The sequence below is a fragment of the Stenella coeruleoalba genome (assembly GCF_951394435.1).
Source record: "Stenella coeruleoalba genome assembly, chromosome: 4".
In the NCBI taxonomy this organism is placed as follows: Eukaryota; Metazoa; Chordata; class Mammalia; order Artiodactyla; family Delphinidae; genus Stenella; species Stenella coeruleoalba.
The window spans coordinates 130,804,318-130,829,303 of record NC_137149.1 but is presented as its reverse complement, the minus strand read 5'-3'; the positions used below and the strand labels follow the sequence as shown (position 1 = coordinate 130,829,303).

General features: G+C 38.7%; 1 long non-coding RNA gene across 2 annotated transcripts in view; it reads right to left on the bottom strand.

The window, feature by feature from the left end:
• Positions 1–24,986, bottom strand: part of LOC307186159 — a 141,750-nt gene that overhangs the window by 98,624 nt on the left and 18,140 nt on the right. The gene's annotated exons all lie outside the window — the stretch shown is intronic.

Here is a 24,986-nt window from a genome sequence, read left to right as displayed (position 1 = left end):
CAACACTGGATTTTGTTAGTCATATGGTGTGAGTGTAGAAATCAAGGTTAAGTGTTTCAGCAATCCCCCTTTCTAAGTGGAGCCTGTCATGTTTCAGGACTCAAGAACTATTCATAAAAGCAGAAATGCCAACGCTTTCCAGAAAAGAAATATCTGTTATGTCTCCCAGCATTTTCACTGTCTATCAGGATTCAGAAATGACCATGATCAAACAATTATCTTAAAAATAAGAATACCTCCCCATCAAAATCACTGAATGTAACTGATCTTTCTCCCCGTGCATTTTATTTTATTATTTATTTATTATTATTTTTTTTTTTTGCGGTACACGGGCCTCTCTCACTGTTGTGGCCTCTCCCATTGCGGAGCACAGGCTCCAGACGCGCAGGCTCAGCGGCCATGGCTCACGGGCCCAGCCGCTCCACGGCATGTGGGATCTTCCTGGACTGGGGCACGAACCCGTGTCCCCTGCATCGGCAGGCGGACTCTCAACCACTGCGCCACCAGGGAAGCCCTCCCCGTGCATTTTAAAATGAAGATTTTATGAGGTCTGATACATTGACTCTCATCCAAATACGCTCTTGGGGAAATACTTCCAGCTTGCCCCTCTGCCCTGGTCTCTTGCTGGCAATTAACTTCCTCAGCCCATTTAGCTGGTTGACTCCTGGATCATTTCGGCCTGCAAGCCGTATCATGCGTGCACTGTGCTTTCAGCTAACGCAAACCTCCACTGACGTAGAGTCTCTCTCCATGTCTCTTAGCTCAGATTCCTGAGTGACAGAAAATAATGGATTCGACAGCCTCAGCCCCAACCCTATATGCTAGGCCTATATCCTGCCTCTGGAAAAGCCAAGGATACAGCTTCTTTTTAGTAGAATAGTTTCATCCTTTCTTTCTTTACCACTGATACCATTAAGAACTGAAAAACAAGATATTCTGTTCCTGCCTTGCTTCCATGAAACTCAGGGAGAAGTTAAAGGCCTAGATTATGATCACAGGAAAACTATAGCAAATTCCCACATTAAAAAGTTTTTCTGATACCAAAGTATTCTGTATTAAAGGTAATCCAATGCAGACTGTGATAAAATGGTTAAAATGTTCTGGTATGCTTCTTGCATTTGGTAGTAAGAACATATGTATATTTTATAGATACACAGACAAGTGGGTTATTTTAAAATGTGCTACTCATTTATTCATTCAGTTTTGTCATTCATTAATATTTATTAATCCCTTCTAGGGATTACACTTTTCTAGGTGTAGGGTTCAGCAACAGACAAAACATATTCCTTGGCCCTGTGAAGCTTGCCTTTTAATGGGGGAAGACAGAAGATAGCAAGATAAGTAAGGAAATGATATAGTATGCTGGACTAATTTCTAAGAAAAAAATAAAAGAAGGAAAGAGATATGGAGTATTGGGGGGGATGAGTATGTTTTCTTCTAAGCATTTACTAATTACATAAATTTATAGCATGATATTTTTTCTTAAAAAAATCTTCTAACAAACTGGCCATATAGTCTTTCTCTCTCCATGACATATGCTGTGGGAAACTTTGAAATACCACAGGGATCTAAGATGCAAAATAACTCCACGGTTATAAACTGAAAGTTTATATGCAGAAAATTATGTGTTCCTTATTGCTGAGGAATTATGAGACTACCTAAAAAGTAGAGGTTTTTTCTATTCAGTTGATCCCTGGATTCTACTAGAAGACAGCCTGTTGAAGCAACATAAAATGTCAGTTTGCAAGGGATGAGCAACTAAGCCTAACCTTTTAGAGTTTTCAGACTTCTGGTTAAGTTTATCTGCTTAACCAGAAGCAGATAAAACCGGATTTTCTTTTTACTGAAGTATAGTTGGTTTACAATGTTGTACCAATCTCTGCTGTACAGCAAAGTGACTCAGTTATACACATACATACATTCTTTTTTTATATTTCTTTCCATTATGGTTTATCACAGGAGACTGAATATAGTTCCCTGTGCTATACATTAGGACCTTGTCGTTTATCCATTCCAAATGTATTAGTTTGCATCTACCAACTACAAACTCCCAGTCCATCCCTCTCCCTCCCCCGCCACCTTGGCAACCACAAGTCTGTTCTCTATGTCTAGGAGTCTGTTTCTGTTTTGTGGATAGGTTTATTTGTGCCATATTTTAGATTCCACATTTAGGTGATGATATCATATGGTATTTGTCTTTCTCTTTCTGACTTACTTCACTCAGTACAAAAATCTCTAGCTGCATCCATGTTGCTGCAAATGGCATTATTTGTTCTTTTTCATGGCTGAGTAATATTCCATTGTATATATGGACCACATCTTCTTTATCCATTCAACTGTCTATGGACATTTAGGTTGCTCCCATGTTTTGGCTATTGTGAATATCTGCTCAAGGTATTTCACCACTAAGTTCTAAACTGTTCTCTCCTTTGATAGCTAAAATTGTAATCTGAGTCTCTCTCTGTACGTTCTGCAAAAATCTGAAGAAATTCACTCTAAATGTATCCAGATTCCTTTAATACAAGTGTTGTAGCAGAGTGTTGGCTGAAACTTTCCCTTTTGTCCTTGAATTGCAGCTAAGTCCTAGAACTGAAAACAGGGTGTTGTGTACCACATTTTATAAAGAGAACCACCAAAATGGGGCCCAGGGAGCCTCCCTCAGGATTTTCTAAGAGATCACAGAACTGCTGAGTATAGTCACCCAACTCTTCAACCCTCCTCTCCCAAGTCTATAAAATCAACCGGCTGGGAAAGGGAGGAAAGACCTTGGGGTCCTCAGAGGCCTGCCAGTTCTGTTGCCTAGTAAAGAACAATTCTCTTCCTTTTCCCATAAGCTTCCTTCTTCTCCCTAAGGCTAAAACTGTAAAGACTCTGAGCCATTCCATCAGAGTGAAACTGTCATCTCATTCCTCTGTTGGCTGTCTGCTAAGGTAGGAAGACTCTCTAACCTGCTCCTGAACCTCCCCTAGCCAAAGAAAAGAGAGTCGGAAAGAGGGGCAGCAGCAGAGCAGCCTGTACCTCCACTTGAACTCTGGAAAGGGTGGCTGGGCTTAAGAAGTCTTGTTGGGGCCTTTACAGAAGAGGCCCAGCTATGCAGTGAGGTGATCTCAGCAACAAGAGGCTGTGGGGTGGACCACCTATGGCAGGAGCTGAGAGAGGGTGGAGGAGGTTGGCCAGACTGGATTCCCCAGGCCAGGAACTGTGCATTGGGAAAAGCCTGAAGGATCCTCCAATAACCCACATCTGTCCCTCATGAATAAGCCTGGCTTTGGATCCTTGCCCCACCGAGAGCACCAATTCTCAGGTAGTATTAATCATAGGAGCAATGATTGTTGAAGAATGGGGCAAGTTGAATTACGAGATGCTCACCCTGTCACCTCTCCCTTCTTCCCACTCCAGCACAGTAAAGGAAGCCTAGAGGAAGCAAATGTACAGAGGTTTAAATCGACATATGGGTTGTGGCACTGGACTGAGCTTTAAGGACAAAAAAATAACTGAAGAATTGTAAAATCTGCCCAAGATGCCAATAAAGAACTCACTATTCAGTGGGGAAGAGGGATTCAACCTTTCACAATTGAAGTGGAGGCTGGGAAAAAAAATAAAACACATTCACCAATAAAAGTATGGTGCATATAACTGGTCGTGTAAAAGTATGAAATAAAGGCGTGCCTTTGGGTTCAAAAACCAAGACAACATAAATGCCTGGCTCAGTAATGTTTGTTGTTGAATGAATCCATGAATAAGTTGATTTGGATTCAGTATGAAATCATTAATAATTAAACAGCTGTAGTTGAATAAATGAACTATAGTCTCTCCAATTTATATCTCTACAGTCTGACCCTTCCATCCATGGTTCCAATAAATTGCAAATGTTGGCTGAGAAGTCACAGCTTTCCTTTTAATTGATGAATCTGATCTTTAAATCACGCCTCTCTAAGTATGGCTGTTAGTAGCTGAAGAATATTGGTGGAATAAATCATCCTTTCCAACCAACCCCCAAACCATAACCAGCCCTCTTTCTCATACAATAACCAGTTTACTGTTTGTTTTTTTCTAGTCAAATGCAGAGGAGTAGCTCTTGATTAGTGTAAAGATGACTGTGAGATCCTTCAGAGGTTTATGAAATACTCTTCAATCCCTCTCCTCTTTTCAGTAGGCCATCTGCATTGGGTGACAACTTGCTTATACAACACTATCTCTATAAAGGAACTTAAATTAGGTGTAAGCTAACTCTCCACTCATTATTTGATAATTCCAAACTCTGACATACAGAGATTTAATTGATTTGCCCAAGATCACAGAGCTGGGCAGTGATAATATTGGGACTAGATTGCAACTGGTCGCCTCCCCACCTCACTACTGCCTGCAACTCAGACCAGTCCTTTAAAATATACTCAGCCAAAAAAAAAAAAAAAAAAAAAAAAAAAAAACGGTAAAAGGGCTTCCCTGGTGGCGCAGTGGTTGAGAGTCCGCCTGCCGATGCAGGGGACACACATTCACGCCCCGGTCCGGGAAGATACCACATGCCGCGGAGCGGCTGGGCCCGTGAGCCATGGCCGCTGAGCCTGCGCGTCCGGAGCCTGTGCTCCGCAACGGGAGAGGCCACAACAGTGAGAAGCCCGCGTACCGCAAAAAAAAAAAAAAAAAAAAAAAAAAAATTCCCGCCCTGCTGAGTCTCTTTAAACTCATTTACATTAAAAATCGTTACAGCTTTCTCAAGAGACATTAATCACAGATGTTCATATAGATTAAATGGCATAAAGAAGAATGAATTTTCTAGTACTCCATTTCCAATTTTATTCAAAATAAATTGTAGGCGTCTTGTAGGCAACTACTCCTCATGCCTCTCTTTAGTTTTCACTCCATAATCTAATATTCCAGCCTGGAAGATGCTCCCCAAAAGATTTAAATTATTGCAATTTTTCTTGACTGCAACAAAAACAAGTAATTGAGGCAACTGTGCCCTTTTTTAAGCGTGCAAACAGGATTCAGGGAGTGCAGAGTTTTGAAAGCTACTTGTCATGCTCCCATTACTATACCAATTAGTGGAATAAAAGCCCAGCACGGAGCCATCTTCTGGCTTCTCATACACAAAATCATCAGGTTGCTTTCACCTTGTTTTTCTAAGGCTTTAAAACCAGATTTTGTCAAGCTCTATGTAGTCCCAAATCCTCTACAGCAGGTACCAAAATAAATGCATAAACTCCTGCAGATATGCACCGCTAAAGAAGAGAAAGGTTTGAATTAGGGCTTTGCCTTAAATCAAAGGCTGCCTTGCTGTAATTACCGCCACAACTGAGATAAGAAAGTGCATCAACATCTCTGCTAATATAAGGTCTGTACTTCCACTGACCGCTAACACGCCTGTCTAATTTCTCCTGAATTAAGGCTGTTCCAGATTTCTCTGCAAAAGACTTGGATTTACTGTAGTTGCCATATATAGTATAGCGCAGACTTCATTGACAGAAAACCCTAATCAAATAAGAGCAGTTGAGGAAATTCTAGGCAGGAATATAGAATTGTAATTAAGTCAGAAATATAGACGGGAATCCTTCAGAAGCAGCTTTGGCCAAAGACAATGGCTTTGTAAAAAAAAGAAAACAATTTATGAAGCTATGGTTGCTATACCACTAACTCAATGAGGCTTACTTTTCTAGTAAAGGATCTAAGAGTTTAATAAGCTCAAAAATTACATTTAGACCCTAAAGGTAAAAATTAAGGTCAGAAGAGTTGAAAAGTTAACACTGGTAAAGGCCTTAATAACAATTTACTCAGAAATCTTTTTGGGACTAAATTCAATACTGAAAATAGCAGCCAGTTAAGGGGCTTCCCTGGTGGCGCAGTGGTTGAGAGTCTGCCTGCCGATGCAGGGGACGCGGGTTCGTGCCCCGGTCCTGGAAGATCCCACATGCCGCGGAGCGGCTAGGCCTGTGAGCCATGGCCGCTGAGCCTGCGCGTCCGGAGCCTGTGCTCCGCAATGGGAGAGGCCACAGCAGCAGCCAGCTAAGTAAGAAACAATGGTATTAAGCAAGAATATGGGTGTGCTTGGGAAAGAATAAACAAACAGTCTGGAAGAAGCCTTTCAACTTTCTGTAATCCATCCCAAGAAGGACTTGTACAAACTGTAGAGGAAAGATCAGATCGTAGCAAATATAAGGCTGAAGCAAAATTTAGAGCTGGAATGCCTTTACTCTAATGTAAAGGTAAGAGTAAGACCATCGTCATAGATTTCACAAATCTATTTAGAATCCAGTAAGCAGAAAACATTAAGTGCCCAGTGTAATACAACACCATGGGATCCATTATGGAAAGACTACAGAGTAATAAAAAAAAAAAAGTCACTTGCCTAAGGGCAATTTTAATTTATGAGTTGGGAAATAAGGGAAGAATAAATATAAAAATGAATGTAGGTACGCACGTGCTGGAAACACAGAAATATACTTTCAATTACACTGTAGGTTGATGCCTACTGGAGAAATCACACAGGAGAAACTCCATCTTTCTTTCCTACTCTTTCTGTCTTTCTTATTCTTAGTTTTATATAACAACATTATTTGTATAAATGAGGGGAAAATGAGTGTCAGAGTAATGTGCTTGTGTTACATATTCTCATTAGGGATGGCAGACTAAACTTATTAGCATGTGTTCAAAAATTGGAGATCTCAAAAGACATATGGTAAAAGGGTACTCTGTTATCTTATTCCTAAAGGTCTCTTTTAAAAATATCAACAAAAACCTAGGAACCTATGTATGGAAACATGTTCCAAGACTCTCAACTTTTTGACCCAGGAACAGGAGCTGAAAATGATGTCATTTGGCCCACTGATAAGATTCTGATTTGGTATAGTTCATTTTCAATTTGGGGAAAGGCCATATTTTTTTTTAATTTTTAAAACTTTTAAAGCCCTTAGGTGGAAAATGCTGTCTCCAGCTTGCTATAGACACTACCAGTCCCAATTATTTACAGCTGGCCTAATTCTCTCATTTATTTTTCACCTGCCAGCCCCATGTCTATATATGAAATTATGATTCCTATATTATAGTTACCAACTTCCTGGGCTCCAATTTTTTAAGCCTATACACACATACGTACATACATACATACACATACATGCACATACATACAAAAGATTTAGGAAAATTGGCTGATGAAAGTTTTGTATGATCTGACCTTGTAATATGCTCTTTTAAAAAAAGCCAATAAAATCTCAAGTTGCACTAATAAATGTCCGATAGCCATATTTCTAAACTTGAATGGACCATCATTTTCGATTCTGAACTCCAGATATAAAAAAAAGAACTTTAAAAAATGGGAATATGACTTGGACGTAGAAGGTCTGTAAATCATGTTTTAAGTGAACATTTGACCAAATTATACATAGGTAACCTTCAGAAAAAAGGGTAGGAAAAACTGCAAAAAACTGCCATAAGGAGGAATATAGAGATTTGTTTTACTTTACTATATACAAAGCAGAACCAGAACCAAAATTTGGTTATGAGAGTATTAGGTTTAAGAAGGTTAAAACTTTATTTAATGTAGCTATGGATTTTTGAGCATTATAGCCATTCCAATAATACAGTTGGTAATCCTAGAGATGATGCATTTTCTCCCCATACAGATATCTGGATGAGTGGATACACTGGGTGAGAGGTTACACTAATTCAGTACTTTACAGTTCGGTCCATCAGAATCATCTGGGAATCCATTTTTTAAAAATTAGATACTACTGGCCCCATTCCACTAAATTAGAATAGTTAGGAATAAAACCTAGTGGTCTCTATTTTTAAAAATCTCACCAGTATATATCTGATAGTGCTGGTCAAATTAGTGTTTGGGTCTCCAACAGCAGTGCAATACATCTGTACTGCATGACTTCTGTCATTCTGTTAAAGTATAAAAATCTAGAATCATATAAAAGTCATTTTTTTCAAGATCTGTAGTTCAAGGTCATACAGCTTCTTCTGTATGTTTATTTGGATGACCTAGAAAGTTATACCATCCCTCTGAAACCTCAGCTGCAGTATTAAACTGTTGCTATAAATATTTATAAAACACTGTCTTTCAGCAAGTCTTTCCCCTACCAACAGAGTAAATTCAATATCCTTACGAACATACTTTGAAAGAATGAATGAATTGAATAAGACCATACTTCTCTGTGCACATATAAACGCTGAAAAACCACTGTGTCTCCATTATACAATTCTAATCTTTTAATTATATTGCTTACATTTTATAAAGAGTGAGAACCAGCCTGCATGCAAAAATGTAGGCATCCATATTTAAGGTAACAGTCATGGGCCATTGGGAAAGAGTTTCTTTCTCTGCATTTTTATGAGGCTTAAATACTTGTTTTGATGGAGATTAATGTTCCCTCTACAATTAAGTACAAACCAAGAATTCACTGTACCTCCCTAATTATCAGTCTGTACTTAACTCATCACCAGCTTAAATGAGCATGTTGATAAAGTGTCTTCTGAATTAAGATTTCATTTTCATAGTGCTCTTAATTATGTGTTTCTGCTTACTGTTTACTTCTTGTGAATTGTAACTTGACTACTTGAAATTTTTTTCATGTAGTTAACTTGTGCCAAACTGACTAGTTATTACAGACATGGAAGAGTCTTCAGTTGTGACAAATAGGAAAAGAAGGAAAACAATTAAAAGTTCAATAAATCTTTGAACCAGGTTATAGCTAACATACCTTCCTGCTCTGAAAGTCTAAGACCCAGTGATATCTAAATAAACATATTGATTCTAACAATATAGCCGTTGGTAACTGACATAAAGAGCAAGTAAAGAGGAAAAATAATCTTATGCTTGAGAGACAATAACCGTGGCCACCAAACTGAATGTCTGGTCAGCTGAAAGATAGAGTATATGTGCAAACAAAAGGAGACAGGCCCTGGGACTTCCTTTGTGGAAGACTCTGACTATTCAATCCTAATCTCTTCATTAGATGATTTATCTGAGTGTTGCTCCAAACCACGGAAACTAGAGGTATTTGGAATCTACATGCATATTAATTCAACCAAGTGGGTCCCACTGACGTAAATAAAATTGCCACAAACTGGCAAATACATTACTTGCAGAACAGAAATATGATAAAGGATATTTATCGTTTGCTATATTTCACAGGCAACAAAAGGGGAAATTATCTTCTACCAGTACTTCATTTTGAGGCACTTTGTTCTAAACATGCTAGAGTTTCGAGGCTTGAGGGTGGCATGTGAGAAAGGATTAAGGTAGTAATCAGAGTTAAGTTTGTCTACGAATGATAAAAAGTACAAAATAATATTAACTTTAAAAACAAATAAAGTTTCTTTCTCTCTCAAGCAAAGTACAATAAATCCTTCTAGTTTGTGGCCCACTGGTTTGGTTTCCATTGTCAAATTCACCTCATGGTCCAAGATGGTTACTCCAACTCCAGCCATGATATTCCATTCCAGTAAACAGGGGTAAGAAAAAGGAAGGATAAAGGCATATCCTCACCCATAAAAACACTAAAAATTTTCATAAGTTCTTTAAAGTTTTTGTCACAAAAAATTTTTTTTCTAAATATGTATGGTGATGGATGTCAACTAGACTTACCGTGGTGATCATTTCACAATATATACAAATACGGAATCATTATGTTGTACACCTGAAACTACATAATGTTTTATTATCAATTATACCTAAATGTTTTAAAAAGGAAAAATAGATAAGTTGGACTTCATCAAAATTAAAAGTTTTTGTGTTTCAAAGTACACTGTCAAGAAAGTGAAACTACAATCCACAGAATGGGAGAAAATATTTTCAAATCAGATACCTGATAATGGTCTAGTGTCCAGAATATATAAAGAATTCTTACAACTCAACAATAAAGAGACTACACAATAAAAAATTGGGCAAAGGATTAGAATCCAAATCTTTGGATTCTGCAAACAATATCTTGTCAATAAACACAAGAAAAGCTGAGCAACATCATTAGCCATGAGGAAAACAATCAAAACCACTGTGAGATACCAGTTAACACCCACTAAGTTGAGTATAAGCAAAATGACGGAAGGTCACAAGTGCTGGAGAGAGAGAATTTAAAATACGATGCATTGTTTACATTTGAGTGAGACTCTGGGTGAAGAGCATACAAGACTTCTTATTTATTTGTATAAAACACTTCATGACTTTCAAAAAAACACTTCCCAAAAGTTTCTCTACGGTTCTCTACTTACATCTCATTGGCCAAAATTAAGTCCAATGACTACTGGGCTACAAAGGAAAAAATAGCCTTTATTCTGATTGGAATAACCCAACACCCACTGAAAATTTGGAAATTCCATTACTGAGGAAGAAGGCGAAACCTGTGGTGACCATGAAATTTATCTTCCAAACTGAAACTCTGTTGAGTTGCAAGAGGGCACCATTAATAATCATTCCAGGACAATACATATAGACAGGGACATATGGTCACCTTAGGGAGATCGGATATCAGGGACCAGTAAGCAGTTTCTGTTACTGTTAATAATACTGGTACCATGTATGAGCCATGTAGTTAGCAGCCATTTGGCTTTTTACTTATTAATTTATTAAATATTTATATTTACAACATTAATCCTCACAATAACACTCTGAAGTCTATTTCTGCCCCCATTTTAATGGTTAAAAAACTAATGTTCAGAGAGGTATTTAACTTGCCCACAAGCACACAGATTGTGAATGTCAAATCTTGGAATCAAAGTCACCGTTTTCTGAGTTCAGAGCTCCTGTTCTTTCACAACCCTGGTTCCAGCTGCTACCAACCTATGTAAAACAAAGTTCTCTGGCCTCAAATGCATTATACCAAGTTAAAGATGCCAAACATAAAAGAATGTATACAATATGATTCTATGTGTATAAAATTCTATCAATAGAAAAAGCAAAACTAGAGTGATAGAATGCAGACCAGTGGTTGTGGAGGGAGGAATCAGTGAGGCAATTATCTGCAAAGAGGCAGGAGGGCAGGGCAGTTTTAGGGGTGATGGAAATGCTCTGTCATGATTGTGCTGGTAGTTATCTGGTTGAGTTCATTTATTAAAACTCATTGAACTGTACACCTAATATTGATAAGTTTGATTGTATATAAATTATACTTCAATAAAACTGACAAGAAATAAATAGATACAGAGGTGATGATAGATAGATAGATAGACAGATAGATCCATCAGCTGATCTTTGATATGGCCCCCAAAAATGGTGGTCAAAGGTATCAGAGGTGTGGGTGGTATGAGCTTACAGCTCCCTACTCACAGCGCAATATTCGCATTTGTCTTACTAGAAGTGTAGACTGAATAGGTTATCCTCCATTTCACTAGCCCTTGTGTGTTTCCGTGGCCTCTCAAATGAGCTAGAGTTCTTGGTTGGGTCTCTTCTTCCAGAAACCCCAAGAGATCTCCTCTCTCATAATACGATTCTTCTTCTAGGTTCCACTTGCTTCTACCCAACCTGATCACATGGTTACATTCTTCATTGTTTTTCTTTCTCCACCTGTTTATTTGATTATCTATCTGTATATAATTACTGAGTGATCAAAGCTATAGATCCTCTAGGAGCAAAGGAACAAGCCTCGTAGTAACTGTAATGTTTCCAAGAAAATATCTGGACCTTCGGCAGCAGAGTTGCTACAGTCTTGTGTTGCTAAGGTCTTGGGAAGCACCTTGAATCCTGGAGAGAGGAATTTTCTACCCAATTTGGTCACCAAATGAGAGCTCTTTGCAGGGATTTCTACAGATATTGTGCAGGGGAGATGCCATGAAAACCAGCTTCAGTAAGATGAATCTGGAAAAGTTTTACAGGATGAATTAGAGGAGGGAGAGACTGTAGGAGGTAAAATCAATTGGGAAGCCTTCACAATGGCCCAAGTAAGAGAAAATGAGGGCCTCAACAAAGTGAGGCAGTGGGCGCAGACAGGCAGGGTGAAGTGAGAAGAAGAAAAGCGGGGCGGAGGCCGCAAAAGATGCTTCTCCCTCCACCCACTGCCCTCTGGACCAGACCCAGGAGCGCAAGGAGGAGGAAAAACAGCACAGTCTGACAAATAAAGGTGTGGGTGGGCCCGGAACAACCTATCGAGATACTGAAATTGTGGTTCTCTCCCTATAATTTACATTTTTTTCCATCCTACTCACAGTATTTAGGTATTTGTTTTTGTTTTTATTATTTTTTGCAACCATGTACATTTCTGTCACAGCAAGGTAGCACTGAAATTAAATACCTTGCAAATTCTTCTTTGTCAGACTAGGTTCTAATATAACTGGCTACCATCAAGAAGGTTATTATTATCCTGTTGTCCTCTTTCCGTAAGTCCAACTTCTCTCTTTAACTTTTCTGATTATTTTATGTGTGCTGTTTCCATTGCCTATACAGCTGACAACATATATTTTTCTTTTTCTTTTCTTTTTTTTTTTGATTAGCCAAATTTTGTAGCAGGTTTATAAAATTTAACTCCCTCTATAACTGAGATGTGAAGAGCAAATGCAAGTTCTTTAGGGTTCTCTACTTAATCTGGTTCTCTGTTTTAGTCCCCTCCCCACTGGGTAGCTAGACAACAAATTAACTAAATTCAGTTAAAACTTAATCTCTTCCAGTAGTGTTGACTGCCCCTATAAAATATTCAGTGTTTGAAAAAAAATCATTTAGTCCCTGAGCTAGCCCAGCTCCCTGCACTTCCCCCTGTGATGACATGTGGAATATGGTGGGTATGAGGAATAAAGATTTTGAGTCCTCCTGGAAAAATAAGGAGTCAGAGTCGTCAGTGCAATGTTCTCTGCTTTCCCAGGTCTCCATGGCAACACCCCTGGCTCCTGGGTGCTGTTTGCCCTGCTGCTAAGCTGCATAGCTTCATTCTGTGTCAGTGGGACTCTGGTTTCAGTCTCCCCTAGCTTTGACAACGCTTAGTACTATATCCTGGCTCACCCTGTCTCACCCCTGCTCCCACTGGCCACAGTTTTTCTGCATGAGACCTACAGCCTCCTTCCAGTCCATCGGCCAGGTGGTCCCAGCCCTGCTCTGCCTGCAGAATCACCTGGTGGGCCCCTGCCTGGCTCTCGGGTTAGTTTCTCACTACAGGCCCCTGAAGGCAGCTCGGGAAGGTCATACTGTAAGGTCTCCCTCTTCTGACCACCACACTGTGTAGCTAAAGTGCTTCAGCCAGGCCCAAGGTTATTGCAAGACGAAGCTCAGAGGTGACTTCCTAGTCCTGAATGAGTAGCAGAGAGAAAAGCTGCCTCTTTGCCTTTGGCATTATCCTCAATAACCCATCTCCTTAGGAGTTAGTGGGGTGGACAGCCCAGTGCCACTCTGCCACTCATTAGAGGCGTGATCTTGGGTGAGTTATGTACTAGCTCTGTGTCCCAGTTTCCTCAAAAGTAAAATGGGAATTAAATAGTATTTACCTCACAGTGTCATTGTGAGGACTGAATTAACTGATACATATTTATATACACAGAAGTACTTAGAACAGAACAAAATGCATAGATGCTATTTAATAAGTTAACACTTTTTTTCCTTCTCACGAATTTTTGTGATTAAAAAAAGAGGAAGGCTTTTATTTCCTTCTTTAGTGATAGCCTCTTCCAGACTCCAGCCAATCCTAATGGCAGCTGTTACATCTCCTCTACGCCACCGGAGAGCTCGACCGACAGACTGAATCCTCCACACTTGGTTGTGGGGGTGCTGGAGGAGACAGGGGAACTTGGAAAGGTCTCTCTCAAGGCAAAAGTCTAGAACTATGATCCTGCTGCATGATCGTATGATGGCATAATGGAGACTGAACATTCTCTTGGTCTCTCCTTGGAGTTCCTTCCCTGACAAATTAAAGGGATGGCCAAAAAGTTCATTTGGGTTCTCCAAAACATGTTACAGAAAAAAAACGAACGAACTTTTTGGCCAACCCCATATAATCTCCGCCCACCTACCCACACCCATCCTCCAGGTAATTAGATGCCCAGGCAATTTAGGTCAGAGGTCTCTGGAAGGCAAAAGAGAACAGCACATTTGACACTTTAAATGCTAGTTCTTTTCCTTTATATTCCCAGACTCTCACTCTATACCTTAAAAGCTGACCAAATAATCAGAATTATCTTCAAATTTCTCCAACCTACCAAGTTTAGCATTGGTACAGCACACCCTTCAATTTAAAATTCAGTAAATGCAGTCTCATCTGTTGCCAATAATATGTTCCAAAATATGCATATATTCTAAACTGTCTCTTACTTTCTTCCCTCAAGATATTCTCTGTATGATTAGATGTTTCCTTAAAAGTGATTTATTCTGGACAAATTATCAAAGAATAACAAAAGAGCTCAACAGATACCATATAATGTGACTATTTAACTCTTGCTGAAAGCAATAAGGCTAATTGTGGTATTAAATAGAAAGGAAACAGTAAAAAAATCTGCAAATCCTTAATGTAACTCAAAACTCAGGAGTAAGTTGTAATAGGCAGTGAACATAACCACATACCAACCCCCACTATTAATTTATAGTGGTAAGGATTGACCATATATAACAGTAGCCCTCTAAACTGAATAACGTTTTAATATGCAAGTGGAAAGTAGAGGTCAACAGAATATTGGTAATGCAGGCTCAATTCTGATAAACCAAGTCTTGTGCAGGCTGAGTTACGCTGAATCACTGCTCTTCCAACAGGACTATGGACATGGAGTGTAGAATTTCTGAAAGGTGCTCCCTTGAGAGTGTGTACCACTTAAAATACCTTCTGTCACATGCATCCCAATGTTCATAGCAGCACCATTTACAATAGCCAAGCAACCTAAATGTCCATTGACAGAGGAATGGATAAAGAAGATGTGGTTTATATACATAATGGAATATTACTCGGCCATAAAAAAGAATGAAATAATGCCATTTGCAGCAACATGGATGGACCTAGAGATTATCATACTCAGTGAAGTCAGACAGAGAAAGACAAATATCATATAATATTGCTTGTATGTGGAATCTAAAAACATGATACAAATGAATTTACTTACAAAACATTTCTAGACTCACAGACATAGAAAACAAACTTATGGTTACCAAAGGGGAGAGGGATAAATTAGGAGTTTGGGATTAACAGATTCACACTACTATGTATAAAACAGGTAAACAACAAGGACCTACCATACAGCACAGGGAACTATATTCAATATCTTGTAATAAGTTATAACGGAAAAGCATCTGAAAAAGAATACACATATGGGCTTCCCTGGTGGCGCAGTGGTTGGGAGTCTGCCTGCCAATGCAGGGGACGTGGGTTTGTGCCCTGGTCTGGGAAGATCCCACATGCCGCGGAGCAACTGGGCCCGTGAGCCACAATTACCGAGCCTGCGCGTCTGGAGCCTGTGCTCCGCCAACAATAGAGGCCACGATAGTGAAAGGCCCACGCACTGCACTGAAGAGTGGCCCCCCCCGCCACAACTAGAGAAAGCCCTCGCAGAGAAACGAGGACCCAACACAGCCATAAATAAATAAATAAATAAGAATACACATATATATGTATAACTGAATCACTTTGCTGATTTGCTGTACACCTGAAACTAACACCACATTGTAAATCAACTATACTTCAATAAAAAAAGAAAGAAAAATTCAATAAATAAATAAATTGAACAATGTTTGTCTAGAACACCGAAGGTTGAACAGCAATTTGTGAGGGCTAAATGTTAAATTATTATAGGAGGTACATCATCATATTACAGTACGTTCAGCATCTCTTTCGGAAAAGACAGGCTATGAAGAGTAGCTGGCCTACTTAGGTGCAGCTTATCCATCCATGAACCCTCAGGGTGCATTAAGCTACATCATAACAGCCTATGCCACCCCCTGCCAACAGTCCCAGGTTCCATTTACTCAGGGTCAGTAGGCTCAATTAGAATAGCTGGACATAATTGTGACAGTAATTGTCACCAGGGAGCAAATTTGGATTTATTTATTCAACACTGTAGTGTGGAAACAAGGAGTGACATAGGGAGTTTGGGGAGAAAAAATGATCCAACAAAACCTTGAATTTGATGAAATGTTTGGAAAATAAGAATTTAAAAGAGATGTTATTCAGTCTAGAGAAAAGGACCCTGAGGGGATGTTTATCAGCTATAAATTTCAGAGTCATTTCAACCATTAGCTTTGGAACCACAAAAACCCAAACTTAAATTCTGACACTTCTGCTTGCCAGCTTTATGGGTTTGGGCATATTGCATAAAGTTGATGATCCTTAACTTCCTCACCTGTAAAATAGAAATACCTATGTCACTGGAAGATTAAATATAATAATTTCAGTGTAACAATGGTGGCGCTGCCCCTATTATCCCAGCTTGGGGAGCTCCTCTCAGCACCTGCTAGACATATGAGGTTCTTTTTGATCGTCCTGGGCTGCTATATGCCAGTTAGCCTCATAGGACAGCTGGGCGGTGAAGCAACAAAAGAATGGTGGCACTGGCCGGGTGCTGTTTTCCTTGGAAAAGGGAGTTAGCTGGAAAGGGCTCTTGGTCACTAGGGAAATGGAAATTAAAACCACAATGAGATACCACTTCATACCTACATGATGGGTAAAATTTTTTTCAAAAACTGACAATACCAAGAGATACCAAGAATGCAAAGCAACCAGAATTCTCATACACTGGTGGTGGAGTAAAATGGTACGGTTTTGGAAAATAGTTTGGAATTTTCTTATAAAACTAAACTTACCCTTACTGTATGATACACAAGTTCTGTTTATGGATATTTACCTAAGATTACTTAAACTACAGGTCAACGAATGACCTGTCTGCTAATGATTATAGCACCTTTATTCATAACAGCCCAGAACTGAAAAGTACTCAAATGCTCATCAATTAGAGAAAGGATAAAAATATTGTGGTGTATCCATATGGTGCAATACTATTCCTCAAGAAAAGAGAACCAGTGATACACGCAACAACATCGATGAATCTTGAAAGCACAGTAAACAAAGGAAGCCACAGACAAAAGTTACATGCTATACAATTCCATATATATGACATTCAAAAAAATGCAAAGTCTTAGAGACAGAAATCAGGTAATAGTTACCACAGTCTGGAGGTCTGGAGAAGGGATTGACTGCAGTGGGGCACAAGGCATCTTCTAGGTATGATGGAAATGTTCTATATCACAGTTGTAGTAAGATTAATATACCACAATTATATGGTGGTATAATTAATATTCATTTGTCACAATGCACCGAACTCAAATTTTAAATTGTACAGTTTTGCCATATATAACTTACATCCCTATAAACCTGACTTTTTAAAAAGGTCTCATACCACAAGAAGACAAGTAAAAGAAATATGAGAGCTAGAAAGAAATTAGTAAGTTGTAGATTTAAACCCAAATTTTTATTAAAATCTCAGTTATGTGATGTTTATGAAAGACAAATCTAAAACATAATCCTATAGAAACTTGAAAAGTAAAAGGGAAATAAATACATATATATGTGTGTATATATATATATATACATATATATGTATTTCAAACACTGGAAAGAGCACAAATTTAAAAATAAAATAAAAAAGAGAAAATAAAGGTCAGCATAGCCAATAATTGATTCTTGGAAAAAAACATAAAACTCATAAATGTCAAATGAGACTGCTCAAGGAAAAATGAAAGAAGGCACAAATAACCAGTGTCAGAAATGAAAGAGTAGACATGACTACAGACCCTGAAATACCAAAACAGGATACTGTAAACAGGTTTAAGCTAATAAATTTAAACATGTAGATAGAAAGATCAAGTTACTTGAAAAATAGAACTTACCAAAACTGGGCAGAAAATAAATGTAATATTCCTTTACCCATTAAAGAAACTGAATACAAATCTTCCCACAATTTAAGAATATTAAAGTTAAATTCATTTGTACCAGATAATTGGAAATACATAGGAAGAAATACACAAATTTTACACAAAATTTCCAGAGATTAGAAAACAATGGTGTGTTAGGAGGCTTCTGAAATGACTCTCAAGAATCCCTGCCTCCTGGTATTGTCACCTTGAGTAATCCTATCCCCTTGAGTGTGGACTGGACCAAGTGACTTGCTTCTAATGAGCAAACTATAGTAAAATGATGGGATATCATTTCTGAGATTAGGTTACCAAGATTGTGACTTCCATCATCCTAGTTTCTCTTGCTGGCACTCTCTCTCTCCTTACTCAGTTCAATGAAGCAGCTGTCCTTTCGTGAGCTGCTCTATGGAGAGGCTCACATAAGAGGAACTGAGAGTGGGCCAACAGCTTATGAGAAACTGAGACCTTAATTCAACAACCTGCAAGGAACTGCATCTTGCCAACAACCGTGTGAGTGAGCCTGAAGTGGACCTTTCCCAGTCAAGGCTTGAGATGTTTATAGACTTGTGAGAGTCTGAGAATCAGAAGACTCACCTAAGCCTTTCTTGGTCCACAGAAACTATGAGATAATACACGTTGTTGTTTTAACTCACTATCTTTCAGACTTATTTGTTACACAGCAACAGATGACTATTACAGAGGGAAACATCTACAGTTTTATTTGGAGGCCTACCAGGCTTTTAATCTCATATCAAAAAATCATGGAATGTAGGTTGCCCCTAGAAGGGAGCATGACCTTAGGCCAGGCAGCTCTCTTCAGCTGAGGGGAAGTTCCAGGGAGACTCAGCTGAGTGCCATCAACCTCTAACACCCCCAGCAGCTAAGAAACAAGTGCTCCAGTCCCAGAGGGAGGAGCTGGGTGGTGTACCATGGCACCCGTGCTGATGAGATGTGTATTAACATCATAAATCTAACAAAACATGTAGAAGCTCTCAACTCAGAAAATTATAAAATGTTATTAAAAGAAATCAAAGAAGACCCCAGTCAATGGGAACATATGCCATGGATATGAATTAAAGGCTCAATATCATAAAGATGTTAAATCTCCCCAATTTGATCTATAGATTTAATACAATTCCATAAAAATTCCAATGCTCTATATGTGGAACATGACAAACCAGTAGTAAAACATATACAGAAATGTAAAAAGGTGAAGGGATAAACTTAGCCAAGACATTCTTAAAGAAGAAATGGATGGGAGAATTTGCTCCATTGAATATTAGCTACAGTAATTAAAGCAGTAAGGTATTGGCATAAGAATAAAAATAAAAGCTCAAAAGAATATAATAGAAATCCTAGAATTTATCACAAATGGGCATGTGATTTCTGCAAACATAGCACTTCCCAACAGTGGAGAAAGAATATGTCTTTCCAGAAATCGTTCTGAAACAAATAGATAGCCATATGGATAGCTATAGGAATAAAAATGTTACTAGAACCTTACCTCATGCCAAACACAAAAATCAATTGCAAGTAGATTATGTAGCTAAGTGTGAAAGACAAAAAACAGTAAAATTTCTAAAAATTAATAAGAGAGAATATCTTTACAACCTTAACTTAGGATAAGACTTCTCAAACAGGACACAAAAATATTGAACCACAGAAAATATTGATAAATCTGACTATATCAAAGTTCTTTTTCAAATGTCACCACTAACAGAGCAGAAAGGCAAACCACAGACAGTGAAAAAGTATTTGAAATACATAGAGCCAAAAGAGGGCTCATATCTTGAATTTAGATCTTTTTAAACATTTCTGAAAATCAAAAGAGAAGCTCAAACAATTCAGTAGGAAAAATGCTCTTCAGATTGAACAAGCAATTTGTCAGAGGTTATTCAAATAGCCAGTAAACAACCTCATTCATAATGATGTAAATACAAATTAAAACCACGAAGTGATATCCCTATACTCCCATTATTAGACATTGGGAAAAAAATTTAATGACGATACCAAGTGTTGGAAAGGCTATGAAGCTAAACGGATACTACTGTTGGTAGGAGTAAAACAGTTTGTCATCATCTTGACTTGAAACTACACAAACCCTATTACTCAGCAATTCAACTACTAGAAATGTACTCAACAGAAATACATGCACATGGCCACCAAGAACTATGCATGGGAATGTCCATAGCAGTGTTATTCATGACAATCCACAATTAGATATAAACCAAATGTCCATTAATAGTAAAAGGACAAATGAATTTTGGTATATTTATATACAGAATACTATATAAAAATAAACTGCCTCCTTTAGGCTATAAAATGAATAAGATCTTGACTCAAAGCAGGACCCTGCAAGCCTTCCCAGGGACAGAACCCCTGCCCCTTGTGTCCCCTGCCTCTTGTTTGTAGAAAAACTTTAACTTCCTAGGCCTTCCCCAAGTTCCAAAGAGCAAATTTAATCAGAGAAGTGAAAAAATACAGAAACAAAGGAAAGTAGCCAAGCAAGAAAAAAATAATAATAGTTTAGTCATAAGACAAAGTCAAGGATCTTTAGTTCCTCCTCAAGGGCTACAGATCATATCCAGAGCTCTATCCTTGAGCTGCTTTGCAGATACTAAAACCCTCACCATGTTGTAAGAGTTAACTGCATGCTGACCACAAGCACAGAGATCCCAGACCAGTTGGAGCCAGAAGGTTGATGATGCTGACTCCCAAAATACCATCCAGTTAACTCACCACCAACCAATCAGAAGAATGTCCATGCACTCATCAGGCACCCTGTGACCCTCTCCCTCACCTTGCCTTTAAAAACCCTTCCCTGAAAGCCATCAGGGAGTTCAGGTCTTTAGAACATGAGCTACCCATGCTCCTTGCTTGGCCCTGCAATAAACACTGTACTTTCCTTCACCACAATCTGGTGCTGTAGATTGGCTTTTCTCCTCATCAGGTGAGTGGACCCAAGTTTGGTTTGGTAACAGTCTGAGAATCTAATGTATAACATAGTGACTACAGTTGGTAACACTGTATTATATAATTGAAATTTGCTAAGAGAGTAGAACTTAAATGTTCTCACCAAAAAAAAAAAAAAAAAAGGCAAATAAAAAAAAATTCCACATCCTGCAATACGGATGAATTTTACATTGAAAAAAAGAAGTCAGCACAACAGAATTCATATTGGATTATGCTATTTATATGAAGTTCACAAACAGGCAGGACAATACTACAATGTGTGAAAATGCATGTGTGCATGGCAAACTCTAAAGAAAAGCATGGATGTAGTGACAATAAAAGACATGATAGTTTTTAACTTTGAAACAGAGAGGAGTAGTAAGGAAGAGGGAGCACAATGGGAGATTACAGAGTTTGGCAATTTTGTATTTCTTGATCTAAGTGGTGGTACTTAATGTTGGTTTGAGACTAAATCCACCTCTACTTCAAGGTTTGTTCACTTTTATTTATCTGTGTTACGTTTTACAAGAAAAATTTATTTTTTTAAATTGAAGCATAGTTAACTTACAATATAATACTAGTTTCAGGTGTATTACATAGTGATTCAATATTTTTCTAGATTATGCATCATCACACAGTTATTATATTATTGACTATATTCCCTGTGCTGTACATTACATTCCTCTGATTTATTTATTTTCTAGTACAAGTAGTTCATACAAGAAAAAGTTTAAAGAAAGCTATATGTCTAGGAAAATAAATGCAAGTTTCTCCTTACCTAAAGAAGTGAAAGTTCCTCTTTACATAACAGCCTTGCTACGTCCAACTCCTGGGAACCTCTGTTGGGTACTTCTTTCTTTATGCATATACCGTATGCATATCTCTGTGTATATCACACCTTTTTAATTTTTAAAATAAATTTTACTATTCATATTAATATGTGAATATTATCTCTTCACTTAATATATCGTAAATATATTCCCCGGTGAGTATATGTTTATTAACCTTATTTTTAAAGCCTGCACCTCATTCCATTGTATGGATAGGCCATAATTTATTTAATCTTTTACTTATTGAAGGATATTTAAGTTGGTTCTGATGTTTGCTTTTCCAGGTGCTACTTCATTGAATGTTTTTGGATATATATTCATACTACTTTCTTTTTTTAATGAATCACTCTATTACTCTCACTGAGTCCTTGAGGTTTTTAGCTTTTCACTCACCATTTCTCTCTCCAGCACAACTTGGTCATAATTTTTGGAGATTCCAGTATCGGTATATATGAACCTACAAACACCCTGCCTTGCCTCTCGCTTCCTCCATCCTTCTCTCCTCCAAAGACCACATCTTCCTAGCCTGGCCATTCTTTCCCACTGTCATGCCTTAGAGTCCAGACCTTGTCTTAGCCAGTACTAAGCATCACACTCTCAGACCATCACACCCACCTCCAACACTTCCCGGCTTCACCAAGATCTAAAAGTCATGAATCAAACACATTTTATACTGCCCCTTTCCTTCATGTCTCACTTCCCTACTTGCCCTTGCTAAATTCCATAACCCATCATCAGAGCCCTCCCTTGCTTATATATACTTCTCTCTCATTCCTTTCTCACTGAATCATACTCATCTGGCAAAACCCTAAATCTGAAAACAGCCATATCTCCACCCACACTGTGCCTGTTCCCATGTACATAATGGAAACTGAGGAAATATATAAAACAAGGCTGATTTGCCTCATTTTAAGTTATCTAATAGAAATTATCTAATAGAAAACAGGTCTTCCGTATGACAGGTCGGCCACAGCAAGCAAGTTGTCAGCCCTTGGTGCGGACCAATTATCCTCCTGTATTTCTCTAGTCCATTCACGCTTCCAGCCTCCTAGAAAACTACATCCCAATTTCTTTTCTCTCTCAAACCTCCATGCCTAGGGCTTCCCTGGTGGCGCAGTAGTTGAGAGTCCGCCTGCCGATGCAGGGGACACGGGTTTGTGTCCCGGTCCGGGAAGATCCCACATCCCGCGGAGCGGCTGGGCCCGTGAGCCATGGCTGCTGAGCCTGCACGTCCGGAGCCTGTGCTCCACAACAGGAGAGGCCACACCAGTGAGAGGCCCGCATACCGCAAAAAACAAACAAACAAACAAAAAACCTCCATGCCTTCCTCCTCCATCCTCACTCTCAGCTGAATAATGTGCTTCCTATTTCACTGAGAAAATTAATCAGAAAGGAATCTCCAGAGGTGCCCACACCACAATTATTCTACTACCAACATCTGCACCCACATAGTCTGCCTTCCCACCCATTACTTCAGATAGATTACCCCTGCTCCCGTCTAAAGGCAATCCCTCTTGTGCTCTAAATTCTATTGCCTCTCGCCTACACAATCATCTGTTCAGCAATTCCTCCATCTCTCTTCCATCATCAGTTTTCTGCTTCCCACTGTGACACGCCCACCAGTGTACAAACAAAAACTGCTATAATTTCTACCATCTAAAAACCATGGAAAAATCTCTCTCCTTGACCTCACATCCCTTTCCAGTTATCCCTCATGTAGCTGCTCCTGTATTATTACAAGGCTTCTTTAAAATTTTCCTCTACCTACCATCTCTAATTTATTCCCATTTTGTCTTGAACCCACTATAATAAGACTTTAACCCTCTATCACCACTCCACTCAAAACATCTCCCATCAAAGACACCAATGGACTCCTCTTTGACCAATTCACTGGCCAACGCCTTGACCAGTCAGCCATGCTCCCTTGGAAAACCTCTACCCTTTCGTTTCTGGAATAACATTCTCTTATGATTTTCCTCCAGCTTCACCGACCATTTATCTTTTCTGTTTCATGCACACTCCCCAGATCTAAACTTTGGAGTCCCTTAGGTCTCAATCTTTAACCATGCTCACTTCCTAGATTTTTGTATATATGTATATGTGTGTCTGTGTGTGTATATACATATATATATTGTATATACACACATATTGTTTATATATATACATATACATACATATATGTATATATATAGTTCTACTTCCCAAATTTATATAAATAACCAAGATCTCTCTCCCAAACTCCATATTCATATATCAACTGCCTACCAGACAGATCCACGTGAATGTATAATGTATAATACATGTCCAAAGCAGAACTTCCTTTTAAGCTGCTCTTCCCACTGCTTGCCCCACTTCAATAAAGACCACTTCATGCTTCCAGTTCCTCAGACCAAAAACCTTGGAGTCTTCCTTAAGTCCTCTCTTGTTTCTGATTTCTCAGCCAATGCATGAGCAAATCTTACTGGATCTATCTTCAAAATATAACCACTTCTCCCTACCTCAACTGCGACCACCCTGCTCTGAGCCATCACTGTCTTTTATCTGGATACTTGCCATCGCATCTTAACTGGTCTTCTTTCACCCCACAGACAGTCTATTCTCAACCCAGAAGCCAGAGTGATCCTTTCAAAACTGTAGACAAGTTCACGCAGCTACTGAAAACCTTCCAATGCCTTTCATTCCACTCAGAGTAAAAGCCTCATTCCTTACAATGTCCTATGAGGTCCTGGGTAATCTACATCCTGCAACCTCTCCGTCCTCATCTATAACCACTCTCCTTCTTTCTCTCCTCCAGCCATACTGGTGTCTTTAATATCTACCAAACAGAACATCTCCCTCTGCCTAGAAACCTCTTCCACTAGTTATTGCCATGTTTCACTTCCTTCAGCTATTTACTCATTTACCTAACTGATAAGGAATTTCGGAACTACCCTTTTAAAATAGCTCTTTTTTCCTTCCTTTCACTTCCTTCATTATATGTACTCCATAGAATGTAACACTATATGTGTGTGTGTGTGTGTGTGTGTACTTGTAAATATGCAATACATATACATAAAATTTATTATACATATTATCTAGCTCTGCACTCTGGAATGTAAACTATGTGAATAGTTTGTACATCTTGTTCATATTCCCATAATCTACAACAGTGCCTAGCAGTAGCTGAGTCCCCAAAATCATTAGTTGAATGATATAATGTACACATTCATATTTTTAACAGACACATATCCTTCATCATTTAAAAGACTGCCTCTGTCACAGATGTAGAAAACAAACTTATGGTTACCAGGGGATGGGGGAGAGGGATAAACTGGGAGATGGGGATTGACAATATACACACTACTATATATAAAATAGATAGCTAATGAGAACCTGCTGTATAGCACAGGGAACTC